Source organism: Condylostylus longicornis, unplaced genomic scaffold, assembly GCF_029603195.1.
Source record: "Condylostylus longicornis isolate FDR11 unplaced genomic scaffold, ASM2960319v2 ptg000113l, whole genome shotgun sequence".
Classification (NCBI taxonomy): Eukaryota; Metazoa; Arthropoda; class Insecta; order Diptera; family Dolichopodidae; genus Condylostylus; species Condylostylus longicornis.
Window position 1 is genome coordinate 417,796 of NW_026578081.1, and position 13,831 is coordinate 431,626.

At 22.3% G+C, this 13,831-nt stretch overlaps 1 protein-coding gene across 4 annotated transcripts in view; it reads left to right on the top strand.

Moving 5' to 3' along the window:
- Positions 1-13,831, top strand: part of LOC129614605 (talin-2) — a 94,987-nt gene that overhangs the window by 30,618 nt on the left and 50,538 nt on the right. For all 4 annotated transcript variants that reach the window (XM_055529315.1, XM_055529312.1, XM_055529314.1 and 1 more), the window contains exon 2: positions 7,776-7,906. The gene's annotated coding sequence lies outside the window, so the exon portion shown is untranslated. The remainder of the gene's footprint in view (positions 1-7,775; positions 7,907-13,831) is intronic.

A 13,831-nucleotide genomic window follows, 5' to 3' on the forward strand; every position in this document is an offset into this window, starting at 1 on the left:
AATCATTACTTAAGATGTAATTTTCAAAATCTTTTGTTCAAGAGCATGTTCTATTCGTAAAATGATTGATACATAATGCAATTTATTAACTTATTGTTCATAATTAACCTGTCTTTAAATTCTATTCAACAATAATTAGCAAATATTGTCATCTTTCATTCATCTTCTTTTAGAATAACATAATATAACAGATCTTATACAATATGCATTTAGGTATAGTTTTAGTTCCCCACATATTTTGTTCAACGATGCACACTGATTTTGTTTTTAAAAAAAATTTTATTGAAGTTTGAGTGAATTTATGTTTTTTATTATGATATTAAAATTTAAATTGAAAAGTAGTTGTTCTTTGCAAAAATGCAAAGCAACCGATTTGAGGTTGTTAGAATACAATATAATATCTAATTTGATATTGCTCAACTCTTAAGTGTTAACTAAAAAATTTGATTTTTATTTCTCAATCATAGTATATTTTAGATTAGATATCCATATGAAACTTTGTTTTTTTAAAATATGTTTGAATAGAAGTTGCCATTTCCTTTATTTAATGAGAAGAGTGGATGTGGTTTTAAGAAGAAAATTGAAATTCAAATTTGTATAACACAAAAAAAAAGCCTTGAATTTTGATGTATTGCGAATGAAATTCTTCCATCATAACTATTAACGCTTATGCTGTTTATTTAGATTTTCATTAGTGTTGATTCAATATTATAATACTCAAATAATTATTTAATCGGATTGTCATCCTTACATTTATTAAAATTCATAATAAGTTTGTATCAACAATTTGTTTAAAAATATAAAATTTTAAATTAAGCAACAAACTTGTCTGAATTTTTGTTTATTTCAATTATCCCTTACAAAATTACAAAATTGTATTTATTTTTATACAATATATACTAAAAGACTGAACTAATGATAAAATCTTGATGAATGATTTTTTATTGTAGGTTAGCTATATATACATATATTTTATGAATAATGATATATATATACATTGTTCGAGCACACACATATCATATTTTGAATAAAACATCAACATTATGAGTCAATCATAAAGAGTGTTTTACTTTTCATTATTTATTTTTGAAAATTTGCCAAATTTTCGGCTTTTTCAATAATTTCTTTTAAATTTTTATATATAAGTGAACATTGTGCATTATATTATATTATAATTTTACTACATGAAATAAATCTAAATACATACATATATATACTATAAATGTTTTGCTTTGTGGTTTACACGTGAACATGTAAATGTAATTATATAATGGAAAAATCTACAGGAATCACACAGTATGCACACCCTTTTATTTTATTCATATATTTTTTATTAAATTTAATTGGGCAATTCATAAATATTAGGTAAAAATGTCAATTGATAAATTTTTTCTTTAAATTTTGTATCTTTTATGAATATACACTTATTATAGGATTAAGATCAAAGATAATAATTAAAAGTTTTTTCATTTTAGATTTAAGCGTGTATTTTACTTGTTTATTAATTCATATATACATATTTACAAACATACAATTTACATGTTGAATATAAATTTCTCTTAAACATAAATTTTGTATAAATTTGTGCATATTAAGATACTATGTATATGATAAAGTTTGTGACCACCCATTGGCGAAGAAATTTGAAGAGTGAGTCAAGTATAATTATTTATATGCGAAAGCAATTAAAAAGAAGCATTAATTTAAGAAGTGTACTAACAAAATATACATATACATAATGTACATAAATAAATTTATTCAACTTAATATGTTCTTCAAACAATTTTTAACAATGATAACTAATATATTTTAGGAAAGTAATAGATTTTATTATAGTAGAGGCAAATTATTTACTAAATGTAAACAAAAAATTGTTGCCGTACCCATCTTCAGATATGAACAAACGTCTTCACAAATATATTATTGCAATTTACCATATTAACGAAATTTTTTTGACTTCAGTACTGTTCAAAATGTCAAAGTAAAATTCAATTCAAATCAACTCTGGTGTTCAGCTTCAGTCAAATTTGTGTTGCTCTGCTGTATTTTTTATAAATATTGTCTTATGTAAAACTTTATATTTTGGTGCTTATTTATGAAAACTTTATATATTGGTTTATGTAGGGCAACCTTTTATTTTGCTGTTTACCAAAATGCAATCAAAAGTACCAGTTGACTTTAGAATTCTATTTACTGAAATGTTTAGTAAAAAGTAAAATGTAAATGTGACGTCAAATATGGTAGGCGCCCATAGTTTAAAAAATCATATTAAAATATTTAATTTTTAAGATTGTTGGCTATGCTTTTGTTTAGAAAATGTTAACCTTACTTAAAAAGATTTTGCTTGAATTATAATTTGGCATTCGATAACCATGCTTTATTATGAATTTGCCATTTAATAACCAAATTATTTCTTAAAGAATTTTTATTCTTTCCAGAAATTTATTTCCACAAAAAAATTTATTTCCTTTTAGTCAATAATATTGTATTTAAAAACAAAAACCCCAAAAACAAAAACTAAAAATTTTGAATTTATTGCGTTGAAACCTTGTCAAAACGAAATTTATTAATTTTAAAAATGTTTTTTAAATTCAAAGTAAAAAAAAAAAAAAAAATAAAAGTAAGAAGTATAAAAAGAAAAAAAAAATTTAAAAGGAAAAACTAAAAATATGTTTCTTTTCGGTTTAGACATTTGTGGGGTTGTGGCCAATAAAAAGTTTATTTTGCATGAAGCTTTAAAAATTATTTAAAAAAATATATAAAAAAGTTTTTTTTTTAAATATTTATGTAGGTACATAAGTACTACGTATTTATTTTTACTTTTTATTTTTATTTTAAAAGTATTAAATTTTAATTATTTTAACACTAAAAAAATTATTCTATTTTTTGCACGCTTATTTCATTTTTGAAAAATTAGAAAAATTCTTTAGTACTGTAGAAAACTTTTTTTTTCTTTTATTTATTGTAAAAGCCACTGCTCTATTAATTATAGAAAATAAAATATTTATTATGAAAAATAGCAATCATTTATCGAGTTCAATGAATTATTAGCTATTAAAAGAAGCTCTTTGATTATGTCTATTAAAAGTTTTTATATATAATTATTTTAATTAACTTTAATAATTTAAAAATTATTATAGAATTTCAAAATCAGAATTCTCCTGTTTTCTAATGGATATTTAATTATTTCAATGAGATTACGCATTCAATTGGATATTTTCTTAAATTATCGACTGAACCTATCACTTTGAAAGACTAATTGAATAAATAAAAATTAAATTTTTTACACATTTTGGAAAAAATGAGTTACGCGATACGGAAGTCGTCTTACTCGAAAATTACATTATACAATTAATATTCACTTTCGTCATCTTCTCACTTGCAGACTCAAATAGCGAGATAAACACGATTATATCCTTAATCTTTGAAAATCACATAAATTTTATAAACTGTATTCGGGAATGCTACTTACAAATTGGTTATAAATGTAGCTCAATTTTAAATTTTGGGAATTTAGTGGTGTTAAGTTTTAAAGTTGCAATTTATACCAATATTTAGTTGTATATTTTGAAAATTATATTTTTATAATTGCCGGCCCAAAATTAAATATTTATACTATCTTGTTAAAATATTTCATATTAATAAAATTTTTTTCAAAATATTTTTCAATGGCAAACTTTAGGTTTCAGGAAAATACCGGATTAAATTGAGTTACGGCCAAAAATTTATATTTGAATTAAAAAATATTAATATAAAAGTTATGAAGAGAAAGAATTTTATTAGAAAATTGGAATGCAATGAAATTAATTGCAACGGTCATAAAAGATTTCTAATAAGCATCCCAATATTTTCCTTATCATATTAGAAGTTCTATTCAATTTACATTTGAGCATATAGAAGAAAAAGTCTTCTTTTCGTACATCCTTACGTTTTACAAAAGGATATGAAGAAAAAAAAAAATGCAAAATTTTCAGTAGGAAAAGAAGCAGAAGGAAACAAAAAAAAAATAAAAATAAAAATTGACTACCAACCATCACAAATTGTTATATAAATTTATATGAGAAAATCGAAAAACTGGAAAAATTTTTTAGGTTCCAGGATGTCGGGCGCCGATTTTTTTTTTTTCAAAAGGCAAGCAAGCAAAGAAATAACAGAGCAAAAACAAAAAAAAAAAAACCAAAACTTGAATTAAAATCCAAAAGTATGTTTCATTCAATTCACTAGAAAGTTCATGACATACAAAAATAAATTATCACAAATAAAACAAAACACAACCAAAAGGAAAAAATTATTTACTCTATACAGAAGTATGCATGCTTGTGTATATCGCTGATCCTTTTATATCTATCTATAAGTATGTAAGAATTGTTGGTACCTCTGCATAGCATAAGTGATATTTTTTTTTATATTCTTATATGTTTATATGTATGTAGATATTTAAATACAATGAGTAGTATAGGATGAAAACGATTAAATTTGTTTTCTCAAATGTTGACAAGTGAAATTTTCTGAAAGGATATCTTATGTACATGTATATGTATAAGTATGTATAAGCAAAATATTTGTACCCACATATATAAAAATAATTTATACAATTATTAATAAGAATTTCTTTACTTTTCAAAGCTAATCGAATGAAGTTAGGGGTTTTGACATTTTTGAAATAGAAATTAGTTATTTTTAAAAATATATATACTTAATCTATTGGTAGCTAATGTATTTTTTTAAAATTTTGAAATTATTTTTTTTTTGCTGTATAATTTACGGATCAATTGAATAACCGATATGATGAATATAGCTGTCTTAATAATGAAACTTTTGATATTTGTTTATATTACAAGAAATTTCCACTACTCAATGTAGATTTTTTTGAATTAAAAATTATAATGCGTAAAGAGTGTTAACAGTAAAATTATGTATGTATGTATGTCGAAAAAAAAAACGCTGATGGAAAGAAAACAGGAATAGAGAAAAAAAACAGGAATAGAGTCGTAAATTGAACGAATTAATCTGATAATATTTTGAATAATCTCAAGAGTTAGCGGATTTGAACCAAGACAAGTTGTGCTACACTAATTTTCGTACAAAAAATATATTTTTTATGTCAGATCCAATACAATATACTCAGCAGACTTTCAGAGTTTTGTTCAGAAAATTTAATTTTTGGCATCACTATTCGACTAAAATAGTAAAAAAATTAATAAGAGAGTAAACAAACAAATATTTTAATAAAATTTTAATTAATTATTTTTTAGAACTAAGATTTATTAAAATTCAGAACCATTTTGAATTTTTCTTTGTGCGATATTATGTGCGTTAGCTTTGATTTTCTTGGGACAAATTTTATTCAAATTATAAGACATGAAAGATAACAATTAACGCATGCTGCGTATTTTGGCGAATAATTTTTTCTGTTTAGATATAAATATAAGAGAATCTCTTATATCTGCAACTTTTTAAGCAGGGAATGAGCCCATTTATTTTAGAATTGTTAAAAAACATTTCAAATTTTTTTAGATTATTGCATAAAGGGCTCTTTTGAATATTTCAAATATTTTGTTGGATTGAATTTAGGAATCAAATTTTTTACAATGAAAATTCTTTTTTCTAGCAAAAGAATACTAGCAATTCAAAGTTAAATTAATTATTTGTAGTTGAAATATAAATTTAATAACATAGTTATTGGCTTCCAACTGGATTTTCTAAAGATAAAATAAATTTTTAAAGGAAGTCTAAATGAGAAAATTAAAATTAAATAAATATCTAATGAATAGTAGTCGCACGAAAAAAAAAATAGAAAAAAACAAAAAAATTAGAGCCGGAAAAAATATTTTATTTTGTAGACAGTAATTTCTACGCTTACATAAATATTTAAATGTGTGTAGTGTGTGCTAAAAAATGTGAAATTCTTGGGTACACCATAAATGCACAATTAAATAATAAAAAGAAAATAATATACACTAATAAAATGGAACAGTGCAGTTAAAATTTGTTTTCATTTACACACATTTTTTTTTTGCTCTTATACCTTAAATAGAGTCTTTAAACTGCTTTTTTTTTGTATTTGTATTTCTCTGCTATACCACACTTTTTATAACATTTAAATTTATTTTTTATTTATACACATTTATTTTATTAGTTTTTAACTAAAGTAAAGTAATTTTGCAATTTATAAATATTTTTTTTTCTTTTATTATTTTTTATATTTTCATTTTATTACCAATACTGTAATAGCAGTAACCTTGTACAATTCTTATATATGCAACGAAATACTAAACGTGCACCTCTATATACCCATTTTAAATAATAATAAATAATATAAGACCGTATTAAGTACTTGACATCTTTTTACACCTTGGAAGTTTAAATAAGCACTACATATGAATTTATATTTAAATACATATGTATGTATATTAAATATAAAGTAAAATAAGAACAATGATATACAAGCAAATTGATATCCAAGTAATATTGAACTTTAGTTTTGATTTACGCTATTTCTGAAATCAAAAACGATAATAAAATATATAAAGAAAAAAAGAAACTTGTATTTTTCACCTTATTTCGGTTGCACAAGTGAAAAATGTTGTCATTCGAGAAGTTTATTGGAAAATAATACAAAAATTTTTAGTATTTAATAAAACGTTTTAAATATTACTCCGTACTTACTATAGTAAAATAAGTAATATCGTACGATATTTTGAAAAATGTAAAGTAATATTGTTTTTTGAAATACATACATAATATGCACATTTTTCGTTTTTAATCATAAAAGAATGTGTGTATACTTGTATATACAGTCGGATTATTATATAAGAAACACTATAATATTAAAGGAAAACTCCGTTATTGTATAGCAAAAGAAAACAAATATTCTTTTTTTTTTATATTTTTGGCACTCAATTAAATTTGTTATATTATCTGACACAGTTTTAATTACTGTTCTCTTATATCCGGTTACTCGAAACCAAAAAAATATGCAAATATTTCAGGTTCTTATAAGTGCGAATTTTCTTGAAATTTTTCGAGTATGTGCTGTACAAAATATTTTAAATATTTGATTTCCAACTCAAAATAAGATTTAATATTAAAGCTGTAAAAATATTTTCGAATTGACTGATTTAAATTTGAGTTTAAAGAAAAAAATAAAAAATTTCCGTTCATTTTTTTCGTATCTCTTTGATAATATTGCTTGGAATTCGATATTTCCCTATATACGTATATAATTGGTGTACAAAACATAAAGCTCAATTAGTCTTCGAGTTACTGTTGGTACAGGCGGACGGATGGGTGTAGGGATCGGCATAGTTAAATCGAGTTCGAGGCTGATATACTTATGTATGATACTAATGGTCTGAGCCTATATCTCAGACCATTATTTCTTACAAACGATAAGGCAAATCTTATATTCTTACAAACGGTAAAGCAAATTTATTATACTCTTCGAACATACGTTCGTAGGACTTACATACCTTACTTTAATTCGGAACAACAATTTGATTTTCAACTTTGGCCTCATTTCACTTTTTTTTCTGGGGTAATTTGAATTGGTTGATTTCTTTTTTAATGAAAGTGCTTCAGTGCATTGACAAATTTATTGACAGTTAGGTAACAGCAAATTCAATAAATCTATATTTAATACCTATGTGTTATATTTGGTCGTATAAATTATGAGTCTTGGAATTTTATTTTATATAATATTTAATTTTGGCTTTATTTGTTATTTTATAAATTAAATTAAAATTAATTTAATTATTTTATTTTTTTCTTTGCAGGTTTTATTTATAAACGAACGAAACCTTCTTTTTTTTTTGGAAAATAATTTTATACATGTTTTAATTTTTCTTCAATATTTTTATCAAAAAAAAAGAAAGTGCGAGACACCTTTATTGTTAATTGTTTTAAGGTGAGTTAAAATTTAAAATATTCAATTTTTTTAGGTGATTATAAAATTCTTATTAAAATTCTTATTAAATTTACATTTTACATGATTATATTTTTTATGTTAAGTCTGCACGCGTTTCTTTTGTAGTTTTTGTTTTCATTAAGATTATGTAAAGTGAATCTTTTAGGATCAAGGTTAAATTATTTTATAATCTACATTTAACGACTATTATATCAATGAAATATTAATTTAATATAAATTATTTTCGAATTGTACAGGAAATGTACCATACTTGTATCAAATTTGCATCACATTTATATGTATATAAGTTTACGCATATCAGTAATTTATACTGCATATAGCAAATAATGAAATAATTCAAATAAAAAAATTAGTATTAAGTAGCAAAGAAGTTTCGATTACGTTCTTTTGTTTACTGTTATACTTTATTTATAACTTTATATGAAATTTTAGAATCTTAACAATTATGAGTCTTCAATTAAAATTTAAAACCTCTTGAAACTGGGAAACTCATATAAGTATTAGGAATTACTTTTAAATTTATTGGTATGGAATTTGAGTAGTGTAGTTTAAATAAGTTTATTTAAGGTATAATTAAATTATGTATATGGCAATAACAGTAAAAATATATGTGCAACCATGATTTGTAACCAAATTTTATTGGAGCAGTGGTCTTGTTATCATGCTTGTTTACGCTAAACTTGAATTTTGTTACCTTCGCAAGCACTTATGCAAGTGTAAATTATTTTTTAATGGCTGTATGGTAAGGTTACGAGTAGCCTTTTAATAAAAATTAATTAAGCTTCTTCCTGTGTCTAATTTACAAAGAATTAATTAATTTTTGTAGGTTTCACTGTTTAAAGTGCATACATATGTGTACATTATATGAGTAGTTTAGAAAAATTGCATATAACGAGGCACCGTTGCTTTTCAAAATCTTTTATTGGTTAAAAGATTTTGGAAGGTAATTACTAAAACCAACGTGCACACCGTATTAAATTTGAAAATTAAGATCAACTGGAATCTGTATTGCATATACACATATACATATTACCGTATGGTGCAAAAAAGTGCAAATATATTACAATTAAAATGGCGTATAGTGCATTTTTTTTCTTAATTGTTTTCTTTCATTTATAAATATGAAAATAAAAAACTAAAATTTTTAAATTTTTTTTTGTTTTTATTTTCTTGTTCTTTTTTTTTATTCATATAATTTCTATATGAAAGCCAAAATTTCTTGGCTTTCATTTCCCTCGCAAAAAAAATATATTGTATATGAGAGTATGTATTATATTTGAATATACATATATAGGTACATAAATGGATAGTATTTTCTAATAAAATATTACAGGATACGAGCACTTAATTCTTACTTTTTTGCACGTTGAAATTTACATACATATTTATATATATGCATATAAATAATATTATTATATAGAGTAAGTGTGTGTAGACAAAAATTTTCTTTAGAATATGCGGAACATATAACTTTGTGTCACATTTTATTATAAAAGCGCTTTATTTATACATACGATATGTATGTGCATATGTATGTATTTTACATATATGTATAAATTAATTTAAATATAAAAAATAATAAATTTTTGGATTAAGAAATAAGAGGAAAAAAAAAATTTTTTTTTTTCGGCGACCAATACTTTTACCACACAAACCATTATTTTCATCATCATTATTTTAATCATCATCATTCGCAGTATGTAACATTTAATACATAAGTATTGCCAGAGCAAACTTTACGCATTGTACATACATTTACTTTTATATTTCTATATAAACATTCACTGTACATACATACATAAATATACAGAAAATATAAGTAAAAGTATGTACGTATGTGTATGTATTTTGTGTGTACGTGTGTGTAAATCGCTTTTATTTTAGTTGTTGTTATTATAATAATAATTTTTATTTTTTTTTTATTATGTTTTTTTTTTTTGTTAGCATCCATACATTATGAGAAATCAAAAAGGCGCCTTAAAGTCGCGACAATTCAGATTTTGTGGCGCGCCTTTCAGCTTATATCTATCGGAATGTACATATTTTTTTTTTTTTTGCCTGTTCATTTTTATTTTATTCGTTGTTGTTATTGTTGTTTTGTTGTTTCCAAGGATTTTTGTAATTTTCATCTCCATTTTTATTATTATTTTTCTATCATTTGATTTCTTGTTTTGTGTGTGTGTGTTTTTTTTTTCTTGCAACTAAAACACCCCCTTTTTCTTCTCCTTTTAGGTTTTTTTTTGATTTCCCAAGATCGAATAATTCTCCTAATAGCAATTTTTCAGTTTTCTATTCCAAACAAATTTTTTTTTATTGTTTTTTTTTTTTTTTTTCATTCTATTTTCTCAATTCTTTTTCAGTTTTGTTTATTATTTGTGTAATTTTTTTCTGTTCGTAAAAAGAGGTCCTTTTTTTTTAATAAATATAGGGGAAAAAATATAAATAATGTTTTTTAAATTGATTCGCGAAATTTTTCTTTTTATTTCTTACAACTATTACGAATTTTTTCTCTGCTTTTAGTTTTTTTTTTTTAGTAAATCTAAATAATCTGCATGATGGCATCATAAAAGGTTAATATAAGGTTATAAATAAGATAATAAATTAAAAAAAAAAAATTAAAATTGGAAAAAATGACAAAAAAGAAAGAAAAATAAGATTTAAATTAAAGTGAATGAAAAATAAAAAAAAATAAAATTAATGGTGGAATGTGTAGGTAGTAAAAATGACTGAAGAAAGGGTAATAAAATGCCTATAAATATGCAATAATATAAATAAATATTTTTTTATTTATTTTCTTTTATATTTTATTTTTATTTTTTTTGGGGTAAATGTTGTGTGCATAGATAATATTGGGTGTTAAATTATATAGAATGAGATAATTATTTTAAAACTGGCAATTGTACTCAGATTTTTAGTACATACTTTGTAATTTATTGCAATATTTTTTTAAATTTTATATGTAATTACATTCGTATACTAAATGATTCATAAAGTTGTAAAAGGTACTTGTATAAAAACTTAATAGTTGCATTTGCTTAGTTTATTTGATAAAATTTTGGTGCTATGTGCTTTTTTGATTAGTTAAAATTAATTCAGTGAACAAAATAAGTTTTTAATTTTAAAATCGTTTGATTAATTAATTGAGTGTTTAATTTAAGTTTACTGCTACTTGTTTATGTAAAAAAATTTCAATGATGGTTTTAGAAAAAAAGTATAGGTATTACTTTCAAAAAACAAAAACTAGTGCTAAAATTCGGGTTTTAATGAAAGTGTACAGGATTTAATAATATTATAGCCTTAGCAGTATTATCAACGAATAAATAAATATTTAGTAAAATTATTACCAAAAAGTTAAAATTGTTTACTAAAAACTTGTACAATTTTTCTCAAATTTCGAAACAGACAATTTTTAAATTCCTTTCTTTATTAGTAAAATCTTTTTTTCTTTTTAAAATGTGATAAATCTTTTATTGAATTATTTATTTACATAAATACAAGTAGAGCAATGTCTTGCTTTCAAGTCATAATTAATTCTCAAAAGATTGACCATAATTCAGAATACCTCTGTAACTAAAACATTAAATAATTCAGCATAAATTCCAATATTAATTTGAATGGTTATTTATCGAAAACAAGACAATTTTCTAAATTTTAATAAATTTATTTATATATGCAGAAAATTTAAAAGTAAGAATTCATTAAAAAAAAAATCTGTATAGTAGGTACATTTTACATGTATGCTCTTTCGGTGTTAAGAAACGTATTAATACTAGATATATAGTGAAAACAACCAATATTAACCATTTATATGAAATTTCAGTCATATACTTTAAATTTCATACTATTTGCACCATATTACACGAAGCAATTTGAAGTGGCACAAATATACTCCCTTATTATTATATTTTTTTTTTTGGTGAAATGTGAAACGTTGCCACATGAACCAGTGTAAACCATTGTAGATATTGGTAATCTTTTTTCCAAATATATGTATATAGAATCATTTTAAATTAAATATAATACAACTAACTATAGTATACGTGTATGTATGGAAACTATGAAGAACAGCCATTATATATGTACATAATATCTATAGCTACCTATTAAAATTAAAATGCATTTTATTTTAATTGCCTACTCTGACATACTTATTAACCTTATAGCAGCTATATTACATTTAAAATATTTTTCTTCTATAAATTAAAAAATCAAATAAATTTTTCTGTTTACTACATTTTTCTAAATTTTTTTTTTTTTATTATAATGCGTAAGAAGATTCTAAAATTGAAAATAATTTTCTTATACTCGTATGAGAACAAAATTTATTAATATTATTGTTGTATTTTTAATCATAATGAAAATGCTATAGAATAATTTTTTTAAAATTTTATTTAAAATTTTTTAAATAAAAATGCAAATAAACGAAAAAAAATGCAATAAAGTAAGATTGTTAAATATTTATTAAATGAATTTGGAATTCTTTATTTTGTTTATGTAGTTGCTATAATAAATATTTTTAATAAAATTTAATAAAACTAAAATAGAAAATTTGAATAAAATTTTACAACGTCATTAATGACGTCTTCTTATGCATCAAAATATGATTTATTAATTTACAACAATAATTTATTATAAAAATGTTATATAAAAAATTGTTATAAATAAAAGTTTTATATACATTATTGCTAGTTAATCTAGCAATAATGTATACTTAAAAATTATTATTGTTTTGGTCTTCTTTTACTGAACCAGAATTTCATTATTAATCTATGACTGCATATCTTGTTTTTTTAAATCACCCTTTTGTATTCATTTTTCAAACCAGAATCGTGATTTTTCCTTAAAATATTCGATTTTTCATCTTTACAAGCAAAATGAATGAGTAGTGGCCAAATGTTGTATAAATTTTGGAAAAACTAAATATTTGAAAACTTCTATGCACTTGCAATTACATTAAATGATTGTATCGTACTCACCCCCAGCGAGTAATAAGATGAGTTACGCAATCCGGCCTCAATAAAATGTCTAAACTTATGTAGACAACATTTCAAATAATTCGATTATTTATTATCCGAAAAATTTTTTCATAAGTCTGTCTAATTTTATTTTTATTCTATAATTATGAAGCCGGATCACGTCGCATTGAAACTGTATAAATGTTTCAAACTGAAAAACTGTTATACTAATTTAAAGTTATTTAATCAAGCTTAAATTTATTTCTTAATACTGTAAAAAAAATTCATTGTTTTTTGTAATAATTAAATTAACTATATAGAAAAATAAATTTTTATGGCCTTTCAATTATCATTATTAAAAACTGTTTTTTTAAATTAAAGAATGCTAACTTTTAAGAATTTTCTTTAAAGAAGTAACCTTTGGATATTATTAAAATTTTAAAAGGATAATTTAATTTTTAATTCTTTAATTTATTTAATCCTTATGTCATATAATTATCAAGTTTTCATTCTTATTCATTTCCAATTACAATTTTTTTTTTTTTAATAATAATTAAATTTATGTTTTTTAATTAATGTTATATAGTGCAATAGAGAGGAAGAACAAAATATTTCTTGCCAACATTTTTCAAAATAAAAATATTTAAAATATTTAATTTTTTAAAGAAATTTTACGACATTCTTACATTTTTATTTTATTAATTTTTTTTCTAATTTTTAGCTTTTTCTTGTATTTAAAATAGAAAATTCTGTATATTACACTTTCCACTCTCGGGTATTTAGTCGGATATTTGATTTTTTATAGTGTTAAATCTAAAATGATTTTATAATGGGAATTTAAATTTTTGTATTTTTTGAATAGAGGTTAAGACTCCATTTTTAATATAAAATTTATTTAAAATATAAATTAATTGATATAAAAAAATTTTTAGAGGAATTTGAAAAATTT